General features: G+C 50.3%; 7 non-coding genes across 7 annotated transcripts; all 7 read right to left on the reverse strand.

Annotated features, from left to right (window-relative positions):
* Nucleotides 1-825: 825 nt before the first annotated feature.
* LOC138496609 (U4 spliceosomal RNA) lies at nucleotides 826-966 on the reverse strand. Its single transcript, XR_011278105.1, has one exon. It is a non-coding gene; the product is annotated as a U4 spliceosomal RNA (small nuclear RNA).
* A 3,519-nt stretch (nucleotides 967-4,485) lies between these two features.
* LOC138496639 (U4 spliceosomal RNA) lies at nucleotides 4,486-4,626 on the reverse strand. Its single transcript, XR_011278132.1, has one exon. It is a non-coding gene; the product is annotated as a U4 spliceosomal RNA (small nuclear RNA).
* Nucleotides 4,627-8,154: 3,528 nt separating this feature from the next.
* LOC138496277 (U4 spliceosomal RNA) lies at nucleotides 8,155-8,295 on the reverse strand. The gene has a single exon (XR_011277804.1). It is a non-coding gene; the product is annotated as a U4 spliceosomal RNA (small nuclear RNA).
* Nucleotides 8,296-11,812: 3,517 nt separating this feature from the next.
* Nucleotides 11,813-11,953, reverse strand: LOC138496285 (U4 spliceosomal RNA). Its single transcript, XR_011277811.1, has one exon. It is a non-coding gene; the product is annotated as a U4 spliceosomal RNA (small nuclear RNA).
* Nucleotides 11,954-15,471: 3,518 nt separating this feature from the next.
* Nucleotides 15,472-15,612, reverse strand: LOC138496651 (U4 spliceosomal RNA). The gene has a single exon (XR_011278143.1). It is a non-coding gene; the product is annotated as a U4 spliceosomal RNA (small nuclear RNA).
* A 3,519-nt stretch (nucleotides 15,613-19,131) lies between these two features.
* Nucleotides 19,132-19,272, reverse strand: LOC138496654 (U4 spliceosomal RNA). Its single transcript, XR_011278146.1, has one exon. It is a non-coding gene; the product is annotated as a U4 spliceosomal RNA (small nuclear RNA).
* A 3,519-nt stretch (nucleotides 19,273-22,791) lies between these two features.
* Nucleotides 22,792-22,932, reverse strand: LOC138496681 (U4 spliceosomal RNA). Its single transcript, XR_011278170.1, has one exon. It is a non-coding gene; the product is annotated as a U4 spliceosomal RNA (small nuclear RNA).
* Nucleotides 22,933-23,654: the final 722 nt, after the last annotated feature.

The following is a 23,654-nucleotide window of genomic DNA, read 5'->3' on the forward strand; positions in this document are numbered from 1 at the left end:
ACTGTCTGTCCCCTGTTTTCCTTTATAGGGTGGGTTGTATTTTGTAGTGTGTTAGAACTGTCTGTTGTATTAATACTAAAGTAGATATTTGTATACAACCTTGACTGGACAGTCCCTTTTATCAGTGGGTCACAATTGTTTTTTCGCTCTGTTGCAACTAACCAGCCTGACGTTCCGTCCACTGTTCGGACCCCTTCCGGTGTACTAGAGGTGTGGGACTGATTGATGGTCTAGAAAGCGATATTCCTCCCTGGACCACTAGTGCCCCGGAAGTTGATTCGTCACACCAAGAGAGGTCGGGTTGTTGACTCCACGTGAATATGTGTCTATAGAATGCATGGGGACAGAAATGCCCTTTTGCCTCTCTTGGGAAGACTGAGATGGTGAGCGAAGGCCAAAGGTAAAGCGACCCCTCTGCTGCGGTTGGCTTCAGTGGCAGCCAGACCTCCCTGAGTAACCATCCAACAATCTGATGACTTTCCAAAGAGCAGAGGTTGAACAGATGTGGCAAAGAGGATCGAAGGCAGACAGGCACTGTCTGCTAGGTTCTGAAAGCTCATGGTTTTCATGTCGTGAGATCAGGAAGGCAGCGAGACAACTGAGGCGCTTAATGCACCTGCTGCATGGTCACGGTTCCATAGACTTCGCTGCGCCGCTTGGAGTTTACGAATGCGCTAGCTTCTGGAAGTAAACCCCTTTGTTGAGGGTAGGCCACGAGAGAACAAAGAATAGAAGGGATGGGTTCCGAAAAACACACCCCTCTTGCTAGGTCTTCTCCAGTGGAGTAAAAGCGTCATTGTCTCCTTTTCAAACAAATCGGTTCAGCCTCCGTAGAGACTGTCAAAAATTACCAATTCCAGCTATATTTCAAGCTGTCATGGCGGGGTATTGGGTAAAGTTTTCAATAAGCAATAATCGCGCCTCGGTTAAACCTCATGAGCTACGATACTGCCACTGCGCAAAGCTAAAGCACCTGACCCAGAGGCCTGTGCGCCCCGGGAATGGATTCCCATTTAACTTGCAGTGATCCCAGCAAGCTTCATCCTGAGCATCCTTTGTCAAACTCATAAAACCGCCTGGGTTCCAGTGCCGAGATTTGTTGAGGTGAACACCTGTATCATCTTGCGCTCACCAAACTGACAGCAAATATAGTAGCAAGGTATGCATAGGATTCTGGGAGTAAACATGCAAATGAGCAGGCTGCTACCTGTGCGCTCTTTCCCTTAGCATGATAGGTGGCCTGTTGGCAAGTGACCCCGCCCTCCTGAGAGATTATTGGGCAGGCCGCTGCCAAGGCAACATGGGAGAGGCTTGAGAATGCAAAGAGCCATTGGAGGATTGCACTGGAGCGAGGACAGCATCGAGAAATGGGCTCCTTTGGGGACAGGTGAAGTGATGCTCCACCAGGACGACCAGCTGTTTCTGCAGTGCAGCCAGGACATTGACAAGAAGTGAATCAATTTGTCTGTGAGCGTTCCAACTGTTGACCAAACCATTACAATTTCGATACATGTCCATGCCATCACATATCTACCTGTTTGTGATAATTGCAGTTGTCCTTGAAAATAGACCCGATTTTGCAGGGGACTCTGGGAAAAGTGAAAAGGTCCTATGTAATTCACGTCTTGTACCCTGTCTCATAGGGCGGACCCTGCAATTCTACTTCCACTCCACTGCCAAAAATGAAGCGGCCTTGGCCTGTTCAGGCTTTTTGCTGTAGCCCCTGGGCCTTTGCAGAGCCATCTGCTTAGTGTGGCTCTGCCACTGAGGTCAGAAGAGAACATTTAGCCTGAGAAACGGCTGTCTGTGTGTGCAGCTTGGAGAAGACACTGTTGCCATGGGAAAGACATGCCTGTTTGCTGTGCAAATGAAGTGCAGACACAGACAGAAGAGACCACTTGACTGGTAGGAATTGAAGAACCTGACCAAGAGTGAGGAATTAGACCATCCGCAAGGGGAGTGTGCGCTCCGCCTGGGCTGGTTTGATACTTTTAAAAAAGAAATGGAATGTTGGTAGGTAAACCTCCTGGAAATGTGTGGGGCTATTCCGCACACATTTCCCAATGGACACTGCACAACAAACACATAGTCAAGTGCACTCTGGGGGACACAGTCTACCGGTGCGGTCCTCCTGTTACATTTAGCTGCAATGTGACAGCCATGGGTACATCAAAGCGTCTCTGAAGGGGGAAGGCAACGCAGTCCTCCGGCCCTGGTCAGCCTACTTAAAATAGCAAAGGCTCCATCGATATGCCTTGCCTATTGTTAGGTTCTCTCTGATGGCAGCGCATACTGATGAGAGTTAAGTGAAGCAGGCCTGCGAAGAGGCCTTTTCACAGAACTAACACAGGGCAGGAAACCCCAACACCTTTTTCATATGCAATGTGTCAGCTTGAAGCTAGCTCCCACCCCTCTGTATGAAGGCCATTGAATGTCATGTGTGGAACAACTGTTTACAGTAGGCAACCGCTGCAGGGCCACCCCCTTTCAGAGGGAAGATATATGTGATTTGATGGAGACAGTCTGTTCTCGAGCTCAATTAACCAGAGAGCCACTTTGATCCACAGGAGACAGGAAGATGGGTGCGGCTTAGTAGTACATGTTGTCACCCCTTACCTTTCCTGTTGCAAAGCACTCTGGTCATGACCTTACGCATGACAGAAGATTGTTGGTGGGGACCCAGGATTGGGTCTTTAAGGTAGGCTTAGCATGCTCCAATCACTGGGGCCCATTTGACTTTAAAAGAGGGCTGAGCCCCTCACTAAGCAGATCATCCGACGACTTCAAAAGGAGTACGAAGAAGGACCCATTCGGACCCTCGGTGATGGTACAGTCTGCCTCACAGCTTCCGCCAGTGAAGGAAGTCCAGGATTTCCAAGAGGGAAGCAAAATACCTCCCAAAACATCTCCCAGGGAACAGAGGGAGATACCCGACTCAGAGGATCCATCAAGCAGCACCAGAACCGGTACCCAGCCAGCACACAGCGTGCCCTGCTAGGTTAAGCCAGCAAGCTTCCTAGGTGGGAAGTGCCAGAGAGTCTATGAACAAAGGACAAGGCCGTTGCCGGCAAACACTCTTCTCAGCTTTGGGTCGGCCGCCTTAAACGTCGACCCAAGCATTGAGAAGAAGCTCGGAGGAGTGCCACAACAAGCATCAACCAGCGACCATCTTTTAAGGACTTTTTCGAAGCAGTCGAGCTCTCAAACTGCGACCGGCTGCACCACTGTGGCTGTTCTCACGCTGCAGTCACTAAAGCCGACTGAGAACCCTCGACCAGCGTTCCAGATCCACCAACCAGCACACAGACAACGATTCTTCACCCCGAGCCGCCGGGTAGGGCAGCCTGCAGCCGTCCGCCCAGCCTCGCTTACCAAACTGCCTGCCAACTGATATCCGCATCTGTCGTCCCTCTTGAACTCTGTCGCCGGAGCTACAAAGCATGCTGGAAGCGACTCGATGCTGTCGAGTACCAAGATCATCTCAAACACCAGTTACATTGTGGTTCTGTCCCCCTGGTCCTTCTCCGAAGGCCCTTAGTGACATTTACGACCCCTTGCTCCCTTGCTGCTGCAACCAAATAACCTTGAACAGTTCAGACTGATTGCTTTACCGACTACACTCCTGTCAGTATCCAGAGTGCATCCCTCTCCTTTGTGAAACTGTCTGTCCCCTGTTTTCCTTTATAGGGTGGGTTGTATTTTGTAGTGTGTTAGAACTGTCTGTTGTATTAATACTAAAGTAGATATTTGTATACAACCTTGACTGGACAGTCCCTTTTATCAGTGGGTCACAATTGTTTTTTCGTTCTGTTGCAACTAACCAGCCTGACGTTCCGTCCACTGTTCAGACCCCTTCCGGTGTACTAGAGGTGTGGGACTGATTGATGGTCTAGAAAGCGATATTCCTCCCTGGACCACTAGTGCCCCGGAAGTTGATTCGTCACACCAAGAGAGGTCGGGTTGTTGACTCCAAGTGAATATGTGTCTATAGAATGCATGGGGACAGAAATGCCCTTTTGCCTCTCTTGGGAAGACTGAGATGGTGAGCGAAGGCCAAAGGTAAAGCGACCCCTCTGCTGCGGTTGGCTTCAGTGGCAGCCAGACCTCCCTGAGTAACCATCCAACAATCTGATGACTTTCGCAAGAGCAGAGGTTGAACAGATGTGGCAAAGAGGATCGAAGGCAGACAGGTCACTGTCTGCTAGGTTCTGAAAGCTCATGGTTTTCATGTCGTGAGATCAGGAAGGCAGCGAGACAACTGAGGCGCTTAATGCACCTGCTGCATGGTCACGGTTCCATAGACTTCGCTGCGCCGCTTGGAGTTTACGAATGCGCTAGCTTCTGGAAGTAAACCCCTTTGTTGAGGGTAGGCCACGAGAGAACAAAGAATATAAGGGATGGGTTCCGAAAAACACACCCCTCTTGCTAGGTCTTCTCCAGTGGAGTAAAAGCGTCATTGTCTCCTTTTCAAACAAATCGGTTCAGCCTCCGTAGAGACTGTCAAAAATTACCAATTCCAGCTATATTGCAAGCTGTCATGGCGGGGCATTGGGTAAAGTTTTCAATAAGCAATAATCGCGCCTCGGTTAAACCTCATGAGCTACGATACTGCCACTGCGCAAAGCTAAAGCACCTGACCCTGAGGCCTGTGCGCCCCGGGAATGGATTCCCATTTAACTTGCAGTGATCCCAGCAAGCTTCATCCTGAGCATCCTTTGTCAAACTCATAAAACCGCCTGGATTCCAGTGCCGAGATTTGTTGAGGTGAACACCTGTATCATCTTGCGCTCACCAAACTGACAGCAAATATAGTAGCAAGGTATGCATAGGATTCTGGGAGTAAACATGCAAATGAGCAGGCTGCTACCTGTGCGCTCTTTCCCTTAGCATGATCGGTGGCCTGTTGGCAAGTGACCCCGCCCTCCTGAGAGATTATTGGGCAGGCCTCTGCCAAGGCAACATGGGAGAGGCTTGAGAATGCAAAGAGCCATTGGAGGATTGCACAGGAGCGAGGACAGCATCGAGAAATGGGCTCCTTTGGGGACAGGTGAAGTGATGCTCCACCAGGACGACCAGCTGTTTCTGCAGTGCAGCCAGGACATTGACAAGAAGTGAATCAATTTGTCTCTGAGCGTTCCAACTGTTGACCAAACCATTACAATTTCGATACATTTCCATGCCATCACATACCTACCTGTTTGTGATAATTGCACTTGTCCTTGAAAATAGACCCGATTTTGCAGGGGACTCTGGGAAAAGTGAAAAGGTCCTATGTAATTCACGTCTTGTACCCTGTCTCATAGGGCGGACCCTGCAATTCTACTTCCACTCCACTGCCAAAAATGAAGCGGCCTTGCCCTGTTCAGGCATTTTGCTGTAGCCCCTGGGCCTTTGCAGAGCCATCTGCTTAGTGTGGCTCTGCCACTGAGGTCAGAAGAGAACATTTAGCCTGAGAAACGGCTGTCTGTGTGTGCAGCTTGGAGAAGACACTGTTGTCTTCGTTGCCATGGGAAAGACATGCCTGTTTGCTGTGCAAATGAAGTGCAGACACAGACAGAAGAGACCACTTGACTGGTAGGAATTGAAGAACCTGACCAAGAGTGAGGAATTAGACCATCCGCATGGGGAGTGTGCGCTCCGCCTGGGCTGGTTTGATACTTTTAAAAAAGAAATGGAATGGTGGTAGGTAAACCTCCTGGAAATGTGTGGGGCTATTCCGCACACATTTCCCAATGGACACTGCACAACAAACACATAGTCAAGTGCACTCTGGGGGACACAGTCTACCGGTGCGGTCCTCCTGTCACATTTAGCTGCAATGTGACAGCCATGGGTACATCAAAGCATCTCTGAAGGGGGAAGGCAACGCCTTCCTCCGGCCCTGGCCAGCCTACTTAAAATAGCAAAGGCTCCATCGATATGCCCTGCCTATTGTTAGGTTCTCTGTGATGGCAGCGCATACTGATGAGAGTTAAGTGAAGCAGGCCTGCGAAGAGGCCTGTTCACAGAACTAACACAGGGCAGGAAACCCCAACACCTTTTTCATATGCAATGTGTCATCTTGAAGCTAGCTCCCACCCCTCTGTATGAAGGCCATTGAATGTCATGTGTGGAACAACTGTTTACAGTAGGCAACCGCTGCAGGGCCACCCCCTTTCAGAGGGAAGATATATGTGATTTGATGGGGACAGTCTGTTCTCGAGCTCAATTAACCAGAGAGCCACTTTGATCCACAGGAGACAGGAAGATGGGTGCGGCTTAGTAGTACATGTTGTCCCCCCTTACCTTTCCTGTTGCAAAGCACTCTGGTCATGACCTTACGCATGACAGAAGATTGTTGGTGGGGACCCAGGATTGGGTCTTTAAGGTAGGCTTAGCATGCTCCATTCACTGGGGCCCATTTGGCTTTAAAAGAGGGCTGAGCCCCTCACTAAGCAGATCATCCGACGACTTCAAAAGGAGTACGAAGAAGGACTCATTCGGACCCTCGGTGATGGTACAGTCTGCCTCACAGCTTCCGCCAGTGAAGGAAGTCCAGGATTTCCAAGAGGGAAGCAAAATCCCTCCCAAAACATCTCCCAGGGAACAGAGGGAGATACCCGACTCAGAGGATCCATCAAGCAGCACCAGAACCGGTACCCAGCCAGCGCACAGCGTGCCCTGCTAGGTTAAGCCACTAAGCTTCCTAGGTGGGAAGTGCCAGAGAGTCTCTGAACAAAGGACAAGGCCGTTGCCGGCAAACACTCTTCTCAGCTTTGGGTCGGCCGCCTTAAACGTCGAGCCAAGCATTGAGAAGAAGCTCGGAGGAGTGCCACAACAAGCATCAACCAGCGTCCATCTTTTAAGGACTTTTTCGAAGCAGTCGAGTTCTCAAACTGCGACCGGCTGCACCACTGTGGCTGTTCTCACGCTGCAGTCACTAAAGCCGTCTGAGAACCCTCGACCAGCGTTCCAGATCCACCAACCAGCACACAGACAACGATTCTTCACCCCGAGCCGCCGGGTAGGGCAGCCTGCAGCCGTCCGCCCAGCCTCGCTTACCAAACTGCCTGCCAACTGATATCTGCATCTGTCGTCCCTCTTGAACTCTGTCGCCGGAGCTACAAAGCATGCTGGAAGCCACTCGATGCTGTCGAGTACCAAGATCATCTCAAACACCAGTTACATTGTGGTTCTGTCCCCCTGGTCCTTCTCCGAAGGCCCTTAGTGACATTTACGACCTCTTGCTCCCTTGCTGCTGCAACCAAATAACCTTGAACAGTTCAGACTGATTGCTTTACCGACTGCACTCCTGTCAGTATCCAGAGTGCATCCCTCTCCTTTGTGAAACTGTCTGTCCCCTGTTTTCCTTTATAGGGTGGGTTGTATTTTGTAGTGTGTTAGAACTGTCTGTTGTATTAATACTAAAGTAGATATTTGTATACAACCTTGACTGGACAGTCCCTTTTATCAGTGGGTCACAATTGTTTTTTCGCTCTGTTGCAACTAACCAGCCTGACGTTCCGTCCACTGTTCGGACCCCTTCCGGTGTACTAGAGGTGTGGGACTGATTGATGGTCTAGAAAGCGATATTCCTCCCTGGACCACTAGTGCCCCGGAAGTTGATTCGTCACACCAAGAGAGGTCGGGTTGTTGACTCCACGTGAATATGTGTCTATAGAATGCATGGGGACAGAAATGCCCTTTTGCCTCTCTTGGGAAGACTGAGATGGTGAGCGAAGGCCAAAGGTAAAGCGACCCCTCTGCTGCGGTTGGCTTCAGTGGCAGCCAGACCTCCCTGAGTAACCATCCAACAATCTGATGACTTTCGCAAGAGCAGAGGTTGAACAGATGTGGCAAAGAGGATCGAAGGCAGACAGGTCACTGTCTGCTAGGTTCTGAAAGCTCATGGTTTCCATGTCGTGAGATCAGGAAGGCAGCGAGACAACTGAGGCGCTTAATGCACCTGCTGCATGGTCACGGTTCCATAGACTTCGCTGCGCCGCTTGGAGTTTACGAATGCGCTAGCTTCTGGAAGTAAACCCCTTTGTTGAGGGTAGGCCACGAGAGAACAAAGAATAGAAGGGATGGGTTCCGAAAAAGACACCCCTCTTGCTAGGTCTTCTCCAGTGGAGTAAAAGCGTTATTGTCTCCTTTTCAAACAAATCGGTTCTGCCTCCGTAGAGACTGTCAAAAATTACCAATTCCAGCTATATTTCAAGCTGTCATGGCGGGGTATTGGGTAAAGTTTTCAACAAGCAATAATCGCGCCTCGGTTAAACCTCATGAGCTACGATACTGCCACTGCGCAAAGCTAAAACACCTGACCCAGAGGCCTGTGCGCCCCGGGAATGGATTCCCATTTAACTTGCAGTGATCCCAGCAAGCTTCATCCTGAGCATCCTTTGTCAAACTCATAAAACCGCCTGGATTCCAGCGCCGAGATTTGTTGAGGTGAACACCTGTATCATCTTGCGCTCACCAAACTGACAGCAAATATAGTAGCAAGGTATGCATAGGATTCTGGGAGTAAACATGCAAATGAGCAGGCTGCTACCTGTGCGCTCTTTCCCTTAGCATGATAGGTGGCCTGTTGGCAAGTGACCCCGCCCTCCTGAGAGATTATTGGGCAGGCCGCTGCCAAGGCAACATGGGAGAGGCTTGAGAATGCAAAGAGCCATTGGAGGATTGCACAGGAGCGAGGACAGCATCGAGAAATGGGCTCCTTTGGGGACAGGTGAAGTGATGCTCCACCAGGACGACCAGCTGTTTCTGCAGTGCAGCCAGGACATTGACAAGAAGTGAATCAATTTGTCTCTGAGCGTTCCAACTGTTGACCAAACCATTACAATTTCGATACATTTCCATGCCATCACATACCTACCTGTTTGTGATATTTGCACTTGTCCTTGAAAATAGACCCGATTTTGCAGGGGACTCTGGGAAAAGTGAAAAGGTCCTATGTAATTCACGTCTTGTACCCTGTCTCATAGGGCGGACCCTGCAATTCTACTTCCACTCCACTGCCAAAAATGAAGCGGCCTTGCCCTGTTCAGGCTTTTTGCTGTAGCCCCTGGGCCTTTGCAGAGCCATCTGCTTAGTGTGGCTCTGCCACTGAGGTCAGAAGAGAACATTTAGCCTGAGAAACGGCTGTCTGTGTGTGCAGCTTGGAGAAGACACTGTTGCCATGGGAAAGACATTCCTGTTTGCTGTGCAACTGAAGTGCAGACACAGACAGAAGAGACCACTTGACTGGTAGGAATTGAAGAACCTGACCAAGAGTGAGGAATTAGACCATCCGCACGGGGAGTGTGCGCTCCGCCTGGGCTCGTTTGATACTTTTAAAAAAGAAATGGAATGTTGGTAGGTAAACCTCCTGGAAATGTGTGGGGCTATTCCGCACACATTTCCCAATGGACACTGCACAACAAAAACATAGTCAAGTGCACTCTGGGGGACACAGTCTACCGGTGCGGTCCCCCTGTCACATTTAGCTGCAATGTGACAGCCAGGGATACATCAAAGCATCTCTGAAGGGGGAAGGCAACGCCTTCCTCCGGCCCTGGTCAGCCTACTTAAAATAGCAAAGGCTCCATCGATATGCCCTGCCTATTGTTAGGTTCTCTCTGATGGCAGCGCATACTGATGAGAGTTAAGTGAAGCAGGCCTGCGAAGAGGCCTGTTCACAGAACTAACACAGGGCAGGAAACCCCAACACCTTTTTCATATGCAATGTGTCAGCTTGAAGCTAGCTCCCACCCCTCTGTATGAAGGCCATTGAATGTCATGTGTGGAACAACTGTTTACAGTAGGCAACCGCTGCAGGGCCACCCCCTTTCAGAGGGAAGATATATGTGATTTGATGGGGACAGTCTGTTCTCGAGCTCAATTAACCAGAGAGCCACTTTGATCCACAGGAGACAGGAAGATGGGTGCGGCTTAGTAGTACATGTTGTCACCCCTTACCTTTCCTTTTGCAAAGCACTCTGGTCATGACCTTACGCATGACAGAAGATTGTTGGTGGGGACCCAGGATTGGGTCTTTAAGGTAGGCTTAGCATGCTCCAATCACTGGGGCCCATTTGGCTTTAAAAGAGGGCTGAGCCCCTCACTAAGCAGATCATCCGACGACTTCAAAAGGAGTACGAAGAAGGACTCATTCGGACCCTCGGTGATGGTACAGTCTGCCTCACAGCTTCCGCCAGTGAAGGAAGTCCAGGATTTCCAAGAGGGAAGCAAAATCCCTCCCAAAACATCTCCCAGGGAACAGAGGGAGATACCCGACTCAGAGGATCCATCAAGCAGCACCAGAACCGGTACCCAGCCAGCACACAGCGTGCCCTGCTAGGTTAAGCCAGCAAGCTTCCTAGGTGGGAAGTGCCAGAGAGTCTCTGAACAAAGGACAATGCCGTTGCCGGCAAACACTCTTCTCAGCTTTGGGTCGGCCGCCTTAAACGTCGACCCAAGCATTGAGAAGAAGCTCGGAGGAGTGCCACAACAAGCATCAACCAGAGTCCATCTTTTAAGGACTTTTTCGAAGCAGTCGAGCTCTCAAACTGCGACCGGCTGCACCACTGTGGCTGTTCTCACGCTGCAGTCACTAAAGCCGTCTGAGAACCCTCGACCAGCGTTCCAGATCCACAAACCAGCACACAGACAACGATTCTTCACCCGAGCCGCCGGGTAGGGCAACCTGCAGCCGTCCGCCCAGCCTCGCTTACCAAACTGCCTGCCAACTGATATCCGCATCTGTCGTCCCTCTTGAACTCTGTCGCCGGAGCTACAAAGCATGCTGGAAGCGACTCGATGCTGTTGAGTACCAAGATCATCTCAAACACCAGTTACATTGTGGTTCTGTCCCCCTGGTCCTTCTCCGAAGGCCCTTAGTGACATTTACGACCCCTTGCTCCCTTGCTGCTGCAACCAAATAACCTTGAACAGTTCAGACTGATTGCTTTACCGACTACACTCCTGTCAGTATCCAGAGTGCATCCCTCTCCTTTGTGAAACTGTCTGTCCCCTGTTTTCCTTTATAGGGTGGGTTGTATTTTGTAGTGTGTTAGAACTGTCTGTTGTATTAATACTAAAGTAGATATTTGTATACAACCTTGACTGGAAGTCCCTTTTATCAGTGGGTCACAATTGTTTTTTCGCTCTGTTGCAACTAACCAGCCTGACGTTCCGTCCACTGTTCGGACCCCTTCCGGTGTACTAGAGGTGTGGGACTGATTGATGGTCTAGAAAGCGATATTCCTCCCTGGACCACTAGTGCCCCGGAAGTTGATTCGTCACACCAAGAGAGGTCGGGTTGTTGACTCCACGTGAATATGTGTCTATAGAATGCATGGGGACAGAAATGCCCTTTTGCCTCTCTTGGGAAGACTGAGATGGTGAGCGAAGGCCAAAGGTAAAGCGACCCCTCTGCTGCGGTTGGCTTCAGTGGCAGCCAGACCTCCCTGAGAAACCATCCAACAATCTGATGACTTTCGCAAGAGCAGAGGTTGAACAGATGTGGCAAAGAGGATCGAAGGCAGACAGGTCACTGTCTGCTAGGTTCTGAAAGCTCATGGTTTTCATGTCGTGAGATCAGGAAGGCAGCGAGACAACTGAGGCGCTTAATGCACCTGCTGCATGGTCACGGTTCCATAGACTTCGCTGCGCCGCTTGGAGTTTACGAATGCGCTAGCTTCTGGAAGTAAACCCCTTTGTTGAGGGTAGGCCACGAGAGAACAAAGAATAGAAGGGATGGGTTCCGAAAAACACACCCCTCTTGCTAGGTCTTCTCCAGTGGAGTAAAAGCGTCATTATCTCCTTTTCAAACAAATCGGTTCAGCCTCCGTAGAGACTGTCAAAAATTACCAATTCCAGCTATATTTCAAGCTGTCATGGCGGGGTATTGGGTAAAGTTTTCAATAAGCAATAATCGTGCCTCGGTTAAACCTCATGAGCTACGATACTGCCACTGCGCAAAGCTAAAGCACCTGACCCCGAGGCCTGTGCGCCCCGGGAATGGATTCCCATTTAACTTGCAGTGATCCCAGCAAGCTTCATCCTGAGCATCCTTTGTCAAACTCATAAAACCGCCTGGATTCCAGTGCCGAGATTTGTTGAGGTGAACACCTGTATCATCTTTCGCTCACCAAACTGACAGCAAATATAGTAGCAAGGTATGCATAGGATTCTGGGAGTAAACATGCAAATGAGCAGGCTGCTACCTGTGCGCTCTTTCCCTTAGCATGATAGGTGGCCTGTTGGCAAGTGACCCCGCCCTCCTGAGAGATTATTGGGCAGGCCGCTGCCAAGGCAACATGGGAGAGGCTTGAGAATGCAAAGAGCCATTGGAGGATTGCACAGGAGCGAGGACAGCATCGAGAAATGGGCTCCTTTGGGGACAGGTGAAGTGATGCTCCACCAGGACGACCAGCTGTTTCTGCAGTGCAGCCAGGACATTGACAAGAAGTGAATCAATTTGTCTCTGAGCGTTCCAACTGTTGACCAAACCATTACAATTTCGATACATGTCCATGCCATCACATATCTACCTGTTTGTGATAATTGCAGTTGTCCTTGAAAATAGACCCGATTTTGCAGGGGACTCTGGGAAAAGTGAAAAGGTCCTATGTAATTCACGTCTTGTACCCTGTCTCATAGGGCGGACCCTGCAATTCTACTTCCACTCCACTGCCAAAAATGAAGCGGCCTTGCCCTGTTCAGGCTTTTTGCTGTAGCCCCTGGGCCTTTGCAGAGCCATCTGCTTAGTGTGGCTCTGCCACTGAGGTCAGAAGAGAACATTTAGCCTGAGAAACGGCTGTCTGTGTGTGCAGCTTGGAGAAGACACTGTTGCCATGGGAAAGACATTCCTGTTTGCTGTGCAACTGAAGTGCAGACACAGACAGAAGAGACCACTTGACTGGTAGGAATTGAAGAACCTGACCAAGAGTGAGGAATTAGACCATCCGCACGGGGAGTGTGCGCTCCGCCTGGGCTGGTTTGATACTTTTAAAAAAGAAATGGAATGTTGGTAGGTAAACCTCCTGGAAATGTGTGGGGCTATTCCGCACACATTTCCCAATGGACACTGCACAACAAAAACATAGTCAAGTGCACTCTGGGGGACACAGTCTACCGGTGCGGTCCTCCTGTCACATTTAGCTGCAATGTGACAGCCAGGGGTACATCAAAGCATCTCTGAAGGGGGAAGGCAACGCCTTCCTCCGGCCCTGGTCAGCCTACTTAAAATAGCAAAGGCTCCATCGATATGCCCTGCCTATTGTTAGGTTCTCTCTGATGGCAGCGCATACTGATGAGAGTTAAGTGAAGCAGGCCTGCAAAGAGGCCTGTTCACAGAACTAACACAGGGCAGGAAACCCCAACACCTTTTTCATATGCAATGTGTCAGCTTGAAGCTAGCTCCCACCCCTCTGTATGAAGGCCATTGAATGTCATGTGTGGAACAACTGTTTACAGTAGGCAACCGCTGCAGGGCCACCCCCTTTCAGAGGGAAGATATATGTGATTTGATGGGGACAGTCTGTTCTCGAGCTCAATTAACCAGAGAGCCACTTTGATCCACAGGAGACAGGAAGATGGGTGCGGCTTAGTAGTACATGTTGTCACCCCTTACCTTTCCTGTTGCAAAGCACTCTGGTCATGACCTTACGCATGACAGAAGATTGTTGGTGGGGACCCAGGATTGGGTCTTTAAGGTAGGCTTAGCATGCTCCAATCACTGGGGCCCATTTGGCTTTAAAAGAGGGCTGAGCCCCTCACTAAGCAGATCATCCGACGACTTCAAAAGGAGTACGAAGAAGGACTCATTCGGACCCTCGGTGATGGTACAGTCTGCCTCACAGCTTCCGCCAGTGAAGGAAGTCCAGGATTTCCAAGAGGGAAGCAAAATCCCTCCCAAAACATCTCCCAGGGAACAGAGGGAGATACCCGACTCAGAGGATCCATCAAGCAGCACCAGAACCGGTACCCAGCCAGCACACAGCGTGCCCTGCTAGGTTAAGCCAGCAAGCTTCCTATGTGGGAAGTGCCAGAGAGTCTCTGAACAAAGGACAATGCCGTTGCCGGCAAACACTCTTCTCAGCTTTGGGTCGGCCGCCTTAAACGTCGACCCAAGCATTGAGAAGAAGCTCGGAGGAGTGCCACAACAAGCATCAACCAGCGTCCATCTTTTAAGGACTTTTTCGAAGCAGTCGAGCTCTCAAACTGCGACCGGCTGCACCACTGTGGCTGTTCTCACGCTGCAGTCACTAAAGCTGTCTGAGAACCCTCGACCAGCGTTCCAGATCCACCAACCAGCACACAGACAACGATTCTTCACCCGAGCCGCCGGGTAGGGCAGCCTGCAGCCGTCCGCCCAGCCTCGCTTACCAAACTGCCTGCCAACTGATATCCGGATCTGTCGTCCCTCTTGAACTCTGTCGCCGGAGCTACAAAGCATGCTGGAAGCGACTCGATGCTGTTGAGTACCAAGATCATCTCAAACACCAGTTACATTGTGGTTCTGTCCCCCTGGTCCTTCTCCGAAGGCCCTTAGTGACATTTACGACCCCTTGCTCCCTTGCTGCTGCAACCAAATAACCTTGAACAGTTCAGACTGATTGCTTTACCGACTACACTCCTGTCAGTATCCAGAGTGCATCCCTCTCCTTTGTGAAACTGTCTGTCCCCTGTTTCCCTTTATAGGGTGGGTTGTATTTTGTAGTGTGTTAGAACTGTCTGTTGTATTAATACTAAAGAAGATATTTGTATACAACCTTGACTGGACAGTCCCTTTTATCAGTGGGTCACAATTGTTTTTTCGCTCTGTTGCAACTAACCAGCCTGACGTTCCGTCCACTGTTCGGACCCCTTCCGGTGTACTAGAGGTGTGGGACTGATTGATGGTCTAGAAAGCGATATTCCTCCCTGGACCACTAGTGCCCCGGAAGTTGATTCGTCACACCAAGAGAGGTCGGGTTGTTGACTCCACGTGAATATGTGTCTATAGAATGCATGGGGACAGAAATGCCCTTTTGCCTCTCTTGGGAAGACCGAGATGGTGAGCGAAGGCCAAAGGTAAAGCGACCCCTCTGCTGCGGTTGGCTTCAGTGGCAGCCAGACCTCCCTGAGTAACCATCCAACAATCTGATGACTTTCGCAAGAGCAGAGGTTGAACAGATGTGGCAAAGAGGATCGAAGGCAGACAGGTCACTGTCTGCTAGGTTCTGAAAGCTCATGGTTTTCATGTCGTGAGATCAGGAAGGCAGCGAGACAACTGAGGCGCTTAATGCACCTGCTGCATGGTCACGGTTCCATAGACTTCGCTGCGCCGCTTGGAGTTTACGAATGCGCTAGCTTCTGGAAGTAAACCCCTTTGTTGAGGGTAGGCCACGAGAGAACAAAGAATAGAAGGGATGGGTTCCGAAAAACACACCCCTCTTGCTAGGTCTTCTCCAGTGGAGTAAAAGCGTCATTGTCTCCTTTTCAAACAAATCGGTTCAGCCTCCGTAGAGACTGTCAAAAATTACCAATTCCAGCTATATTTCAAGCTGTCATGGCGGGGTATTGGGTAAAGTTTTCAATAAGCAATAATCGCGCCTCGGTTAAACCTCATGAGCTACGATACTGCCACTGCGCAAAACTAAAGCACCTGACCCCGAGGCCTGTGCGCCCCGGGAATGGATTCCCATTTAACTTGCAGTGATCCCAGCAAGCTTCATCCTGAGCATCCTTTGTCAAACTCATAAAACCGCCTGGATTCCAGTGCCGAGATTTGTTGAGGTGAACACCTGTATCATCTTTCGCTCACCAAACTGACAGCAAATATAGTAGCAAGGTATGCATAGGATTCTGGGAGTAAACATGCAAATGAGCAGGCTGCTACCTGTGCGCTCTTTCCCTTAGCATGATAGGTGGCCTGTTGGCAAGTGACCCCGCCCTCCTGAGAGATTATTGGGCAGGCCGCTGCCAAGGCAACATGGGAGAGGCTTGAGAATGCAAAGAGCCATTGGAGGATTGCACAGGAGCGAGGACAGCATCGAGAAATGGGCTCCTTTGGGGACAGGTGAAGTGATGCTCCACCAGGACGACCAGCTGTTTCTGCAGTGCAGCCAGGACATTGACAAGAAGTGAATCAATTTGTCTCTGAGCGTTCCAACTGTTGACCAAACCATTACAATTTCGATACATGTCAATGCCATCACATATCTACCTGTTTGTGATAATTGCAGTTGTCCTTGAAAATAGACCCGATTTTGCAGGGGACTCTGGGAAAAGTGAAAAGGCCCTATGTAATTCACGTCTTGTATCCTGTCTCATAGGGCGGACCCTGCAATTCTACTTCCACTCCACTGCCAAAAATGAAGCGGCCTTGCCCTGTTCAGGCTTTTTGCTGTAGCCCCTGGGCCTTTGCAGAGCCATCTGCTTAGTGTGGCTCTGCCACTGAGGCCAGAAGAGAACATTTAGCCTGAGAAACGGCTGTCTGTGTGTGCAGCTTGGAGAAGACACTGTTGCCATGGGAAAGACATGCCTGTTTGCTGTGCAAATGAAGTGCAGACACAGACAGAAGAGACCACTTGACTGGTAGGAATTGAAGAACCTGACCAAGAGTGAGGAATTAGACCATCCGCACGGGGAGTGTGCGCTCCGCCTGGGCTGGTTTGATACTTTTAAAAAAGAAATGGAATGTTGGTAGGTAAACCTCCTGGAAATGTGTGGGGCTATTCTGCACACATTTCCCAATGGACACTGCACAACAAACACATAGTCAAGTGCACTCTGGGGGACACAGTCTACCGGTGCGGTCCTCCTGTCACATTTAGCTGCAATGTGACAGCCATGGGTACATCAAAGCATCTCTGAAGGGGGAAGGCAACGCCTTCCTCCGGCCCTGGTCAGCCTACTTAAAATAGCAAAGGCTCCATCGATATGCCTTGCCTATTGTTAGGTTCTCTCTGATGGCAGCGCATACTGATGAGAGTTAAGTGAAGCAGGCCTGCGAAGAGGCCTGTTCACAGAACTAACACAGGGCAGGAAACCCCAACACCTTTTTCATATGCAATGTGTCAGCTTGAAGCTAGCTCCCACCCCTCTGTATGAAGGCCATTGAATGTCATGTGTGGAACAACTGTTTACAGTAGGCAACCGCTGCAGGGCCACCCCCTTTCAGAGGGAAGATATATGTGATTTGATGCAGACAGTCTGTTCTCGAGCTCAATTAACCAGAGAGCCACTTTGATCCACAGGAGACAGGAAGATGGGTGCGGCTTAGTAGTACATGTTGTCACCCCTTACCTTTCCTGTTGCAAAGCACTCTGGTCATGACCTTACGCATGACAGAAGATAGTTGGTGGGGACCCAGGATTGGGTCTTTAAGGTAGGCTTAGCATGCTCCAATCACTGGGGCCCATTTGGCTTTAAAAGAGGGCTGAGCCCCTCACTAAGCAGATCATCTGACGACTTCAAAAGGAGTACGAAGAAGGACTCATTCAGACCCTCGGTGATGGTACAGTCTGCCTCACAGCTTCCGCCAGTGAAGGAAGTCCAGGATTTCCAAGAGGGAAGCAAAATCCCTCCCAAAACATCTCCCAGGGAACAGAGGGAGATACCCGACTCAGAGGATCCATCAAGCAGCACCAGAACCAGTACCCAGCCAGCACACAGCGTGCCCTGCTAGGTTAAGCCAGCAAGCTTCCTAGGTGGGAAGTGCCAGAGAGTCTCTGAACAAAGGACAAGGCCGTTGCCGGCAAACACTCTTCTCAGCTTTGGGTCGGCCGCCTTAAACGTCGACCCAAGCATTGAGAAGAAGCTCGGAGGAGTGACACAACAAGCATCAACCAGCGTCCATCTTTTAAGGACTTTTTCGAAGCAGTCGAGCTCTCAAACTGCGACCGGCTGCACCACTGTGGCTGTTCTCACGCTGCAGTCACTAAAGCCGTCTGAGAACCCTCGACCAGCGTTCCAGATCCACCAACCAGCACACAGACAACGATTCTTCACCCCGAGCCGCCGGGTAGGGCAGCCTGCAGCCGTCCGCCCAGCCTCGCTTACCAAACTGCCTGCCAACTGATATCCGCATCTGTCGTCCCTCTTGAACTCTGTCGCCGGAGCTACAAAGCATGCTGGAAGCGACTCGATGCTGTCGAGTACCAAGATCATCTCAAACACCAGTTACATTGTGGTTCTGTCCCCCTGGTCCTTCTCCGAAGGCCCTTAGTGACATTTACGACCCCTTGCTCCCTTGCTGCTGCAACCAAATAACCTTGAACAGTTCAGACTGATTGCTTTACCGACTACACTCCTGTCAGTATCCAGAGTGCATCCCTCTCCTTTGTGAAACTGTCTGTCCCCTGTTTTCCTTTATAGGGTGGGTTGTATTTTGTAGTGTGTTAGAACTGTCTGTTGTATTAATACTAAAGTAGATATTTGTATACAACCTTGACTGGACAGTCCCTTTTATCAGTGGGTCACAATTGTTTTTTCGCTCTGTTGCAACTAACCAGCCTGACGTTCCGTCCACTGTTCGGACCCCTTCCGGTGTACTAGAGGTGTGGGACTGATTGATGGTCTAGAAAGCGATATTCCTCCCTGGACCACTAGTGCCCCGGAAGTTGATTCGTCACACCAAGAGAGGTCGGGTTGTTGACTCCACGTGAATATGTGTCTATAGAATGCATGGGGACAGAAATGCCCTTTTGCCTCTCTTGGGAAGACTGAGATGGTGAGCGAAGGCCAAAGGTAAAGCGACCCCTCTGCTGCGGTTGGCTTCAGTGGCAGCCAGACCTCCCTGAGTAACCATCCAACAATCTGATGACTTTCGCAAGAGCAGAGGTTGAACAGATGTGGCAAAGAGGATCGAAGGCAGACAGGTCACTGTCTGCTAGGTTCTGAAAGCTCATGGTTTTCATGTCGTGAGATCAGGAAGGCAGCGAGACAACTGAGGCGCTTAATGCACCTGCTGCATGGTCACGGTTCCATAGACTTCGCTGCGCCGCTTGGAGTTTACGAATGCGCTAGCTTCTGGAAGTAAACCCCTTTGTTGAGGGTAGGCCACGAGAGAACAAAGAATAGAAGGGAAGTGTTCTGAAAAACACACCCCTCTTGCTAGGTCTTCTCCAGTGGAGTAAAAGCGTCATTGTCTCCTTTTCAAACAAATCGGTTCAGCCTCCGTAGAGACTGTCAAAAATTACCAATTCCAGCTATATTTCAAGCTGTCATGGCGGGGTATTGGGTAAAGTTTTCAATAAGCAATAATCGCACCTCGGTTAAACCTCATGAGCTACGATACTGCCACTGCGCAAAGCTAAAGCACCTGACCCAGAGGCCTGTGCGCCCCGGGAATGGATTCCCATTTAACTTGCAGTGATCCCAGCAAGCTTCATCCTGAGCATCCTTTGTCAAACTCTTAAAACCGCCTGGATTCCAGTGCCGAGATTTGTTGAGGTGAACACCTGTATCATCTTGCGCTCACCAAACAGACAGCAAATATAGTAGCAAGGTATGCATAGGATTCTGGGAGTAAACATGCAAATGAGCAGGCTGCTACCTGTGCGCTCTTTCCCTTAGCATGATAGGTGGCCTGTTGGCAAGTGACCCCGCCCTCCTGAGAGATTATTGGGCAGGCCGCTGCCAAGGCAACATGGGAGAGGCTTGAGAATGCAAAGAGCCATTGGAGGATTGCACAGGAGGGAGGACAGCATCGAGAAATGGGCTCCTTTGGGGGCAGGTGAAGTGATGCTCCACCAGGACGACCAGCTGTTTCTGCAGTGCAGCCAGGACATTGACAAGAAGTGAATCAATTTGTCTCTGAGCGTTCCAACTGTTGACCAAACCATTACAATTTCGATACATGTCCATGCCATCACATATCTACCTGTTTGTGATAATTGCAGTTGTCCTTGAAAATAGACCCGATTTTGCAGGGGACTCTGGGAAAAGTGAAAAGGTCCTATGTAATTCACGTCTTGTACCCTGTCTCATAGGGCGGACCCTGCAATTCTACTTCCACTCCATTGCCAAAAATGAAGCGGCCTTGCCCTGTTCAGGCTTTTTGCTGTAGCCCCTGGGCCTTTGCAGAGCCATCTGCTTAGTGTGGCTCTGCCACTGAGGTCAGAAGAGAACATTTAGCCTGAGAAACGGCTGTCTGTGTGTGCAGCTTGGAGAAGACACTGCTGCCATGGGAAAGACATGCCTGTTTGCTGTGCAAATGAAGTGCAGACACAGACAGAAGAGACCACTTGACTGGTAGGAATTGAAGAACCTGACCAAGAGTGATGAATTAGACCATCCGCACGGGGAGTGTGCGCTCCGCCTGGGCTGGTTTGATACTTTTAAAAAAGAAATGGAATGGTGGTAGGTAAACCTCCTGGAAATGTGTGGGGCTATTCCGCACACATTTCCCAATGGACACTGCACAACAAACACATAGTCAAGTGCACTCTGGGGGACACAGTCTACCGGTGCGGTCCTCCTGTCACATTTAGCTGCAATGTGACAGCCATGGGTACATCAAAGCATCTCTGAACGGGGAAGGCAACGCCTTCCTCCGGCCCTGGTCAGCCTACTTAAAATAGCAAAGGCTCCATCGATATGCCCTGCCTATTGTTAGGTTCTCTCTGATGGCAGCGCATACTGATGAGAGTTAAGTGAAGCAGGCCTGCGAAGAGGCCTGTTCACAGAACTAACAAAGGGCAGGAAACCCCAACACCTTTTCCATATGCAATGTGTCAGCTTGAAGCTAGCTCCCACCCCTCTGTATGAAGGCCATTGAATGTCATGTGTGGAACAACTGTTTACAGTAGGCAACCGCTGCAGGGCCACCCCCTTTCAGAGGGAAGATATATGTGATTTGATGGGGACAGTCTGTTCTCGAGCTCAATTAACCAGAGAGCCACTTTGATCCACAGGAGACAGGAAGATGGGTGCGGCTTAGTAGTACATGTTGTCACCCCTTACCTTTCCTGTTGCAAAGCACTCTGGTCATGACCTTACGCATGACAGAAGATTGTTGGTGGGGACCCAGGATTGGGTCTTTAAGGTAGGCTTAGCATGCTCCAATCACTGGGCCCCATTTGGCTTTAAAAGAGGGCTGAGCCCCTCACTAAGCAGATCATCCGACGACTTCAAAAGGAGTACGAAGAAGGACTCATTCGGACCCTCGGTGATGGTACAGTCTGCCTCACAGCTTCCGCCAGTGAAGGAAGTCCAGGATTTCCAAGAGGGAAGCAAAATCCCTCCCAAAACATCTCCCACGGAACAGAGGGAGATACCCGACTCAGAGGATCCATCAAGCAGCACCAGAACCGGTACCCAGCCAGCACACAGCGTGCCCTGCTAGGTTAAGCCAGCAAGCTTCCTAGGTGGGAAGTGCCAGAGAGTCTCTGAACAAAGGACAAGGCCGTTGCCGGCAAACACTCTTCTCAGCTTTGGGTCGGCCGCCTTAAACGTCGACCCAAGCATTGAGAAGAAGCTCGGAGGAGTGCCACAACAAGCATCAACCAGCGTCCATCTTTTAAGGACTTTTTCGAAGCAGTCGAGCTCTCAAACTGCGACCGGCTGCACCACTGTGGCTGTTCTCACGCTGCAGTCACTAAAGCCGTCTGAGAACCCTCGACCAGCGTTCCAGATCCACCAACCAGCACACAGACAACGATTCTTCACCCCGAGCCGCCGGGTAGGGCAGCCTGCAGCCGTCCGCCCAGCCTCGCTTACCAAACTGCCTGCCAACTGATATCCGCATCTGTCGTCCCTCTTGAACTCTGTCGCCGGAGCTACAAAGCATGCTGGAAGCGACTCGATGCTGTCGAGTACCAAGATCATCTCAAACACCAGTTACATTGTGGTTCTGTCCCCCTGGTCCTTCGCCGAAGGCCCTTAGTGACATTTACGACCCCTTGCTCCCTTGCTGCTGCAACCTAATAACCTTGAACAGTTCAGACTGATTGCTTTACCGACTACACTCCTGTCAGTATCCAGAGTGCATCCCTCTCCTTTGTGAAACTGTCTGTCCCCTGTTTTCCTTTATAGGGTGGGTTGTATTTTGTAGTGTGTTAGAACTGTCTGTTGTATTAATACTAAAGTAGATATTTGTATACAACCTTGACTGGACAGTCCCTTTTATCAGTGGGTCACAATTGTTTTTTCGCTCTGTTGCAACTAACCAGCCTGACGTTCCGTCCACTGTTCGGACCCCTTCCGGTGTACTAGAGGTGTGGGACTGATTGATGGTCTAGAAAGCGATATTCCTCCCTGGACCACTAGTGCCCCGGAAGTTGATTCGTCACACCAAGAGAGGTCGGGTTGTTGACTCCACGTGAATATGTGTCTATAGAATGCATGGGGACAGAAATGCCCTTTTGCCTCTCTTGGGAAGACTGAGATGGTGAGCAAAGGCCAAAGGTAAAGCGACCCCTCTGCTGCGGTTGGCTTCAGTGGCAGCCAGACCTCCCTGAGTAACCATCCAACAATCTGATGACTTTCGCAAGAGCAGAGGTTGAACAGATGTGGCAAAGAGGATCGAAGGCAGACAGGTCACTGTCTGCTAGGTTCTGAAAGCTCATGGTTTTCATGTCGTGAGATCAGGAAGGCAGCGAGACAACTGAGGTGCTTAATGCACCTGCTGCATGGTCACGCTTCCATAGACTTCGCTGCGCCGCTTGGAGTTTACGAATGCGCTAGCTTCTGGAAGTAAACCCCTTTGTTGAGGGTAGACCACGAGAGAACAAAGAATAGAAGGGATGGGTTCCGAAAAACACACCCCTCTTGCTAGGTCTTCTCCAGTGGAGTAAAAGCGTCATTGTCTCCTTTTCAAACAAATCAGTTCAGCCTCGGTAGAGACTGTCAAAAATTACCAATTCCAGCTATATTTCAAGCTGTCATGGCGGGGTATTGGGTAAAGTTTTCAATAAGCAATAATCGCACCTCGGTTAAACCTCATGAGCTACGATACTGCCACTGCGCAAAGCTAAAGCACCTGACCCAGAGACCTGTGCGCCCCGGGAATGGATTCCCATTTAACTTGCAGTGATCCCAGCAAGCTTCATCCTGAGCATCCTTTGTCAAACTCATAAAACCGCCTGGATTCCAGTGCCGAGATTTGTTGAGGTGAACACCTGTATCATCTTGCGCTCACCAAACAGACAGCAAATATAGTAGCAAGGTATGCATAGGATTCTGGGAGTAAACATTCAAATGAGCAGGCTGCTACCTGTGCGCTCTTTCCCTTAGCACAGTGGTCTTCAAACTTTTTTGGCCAGGGCCCCCCTGAGCAAAATTTGGGCAGGTCGGGACCCCCAGAAATGCCAAATGGACAGTATATATTGCGCGCCGTCACCTGCTCCCATCAAAGTCGCTGGGCTCCCTCATCCCACTCCTACCCAGTCGCTGGTCTCTCCCCACCCCATCACACACCCAGGGCTCTCCCCACTCTGCTCCCATCACTATCCCATGGTTCCCGCCCATTGTGCTCCCACCATAGTCCCTCGGTCCCCCCATCCCGTTCCCAACACAGTCTGAGGGCCAATGGCGGCTGGTGAATCTTTTTAAAGTGGAGGGGCATTAAGGGGAGGTTCGGGGGTGGTTTCCCCCTGTGAATTTTTTTTTAAATAATAGGTTAAAAGGTTGCATTGTAGAGCATACTTTTAACAAAAAATGGGTAAATAGCCAAACAGTTTGCAATTGTTGCTGGG

The sequence above is a fragment of the Ambystoma mexicanum genome, chromosome 10 (genome assembly GCF_040938575.1).
Source record: "Ambystoma mexicanum isolate Mex_15411 chromosome 10, UKY_AmexF1_1, whole genome shotgun sequence".
NCBI classification, from domain to species: Eukaryota; Metazoa; Chordata; class Amphibia; order Caudata; family Ambystomatidae; genus Ambystoma; species Ambystoma mexicanum.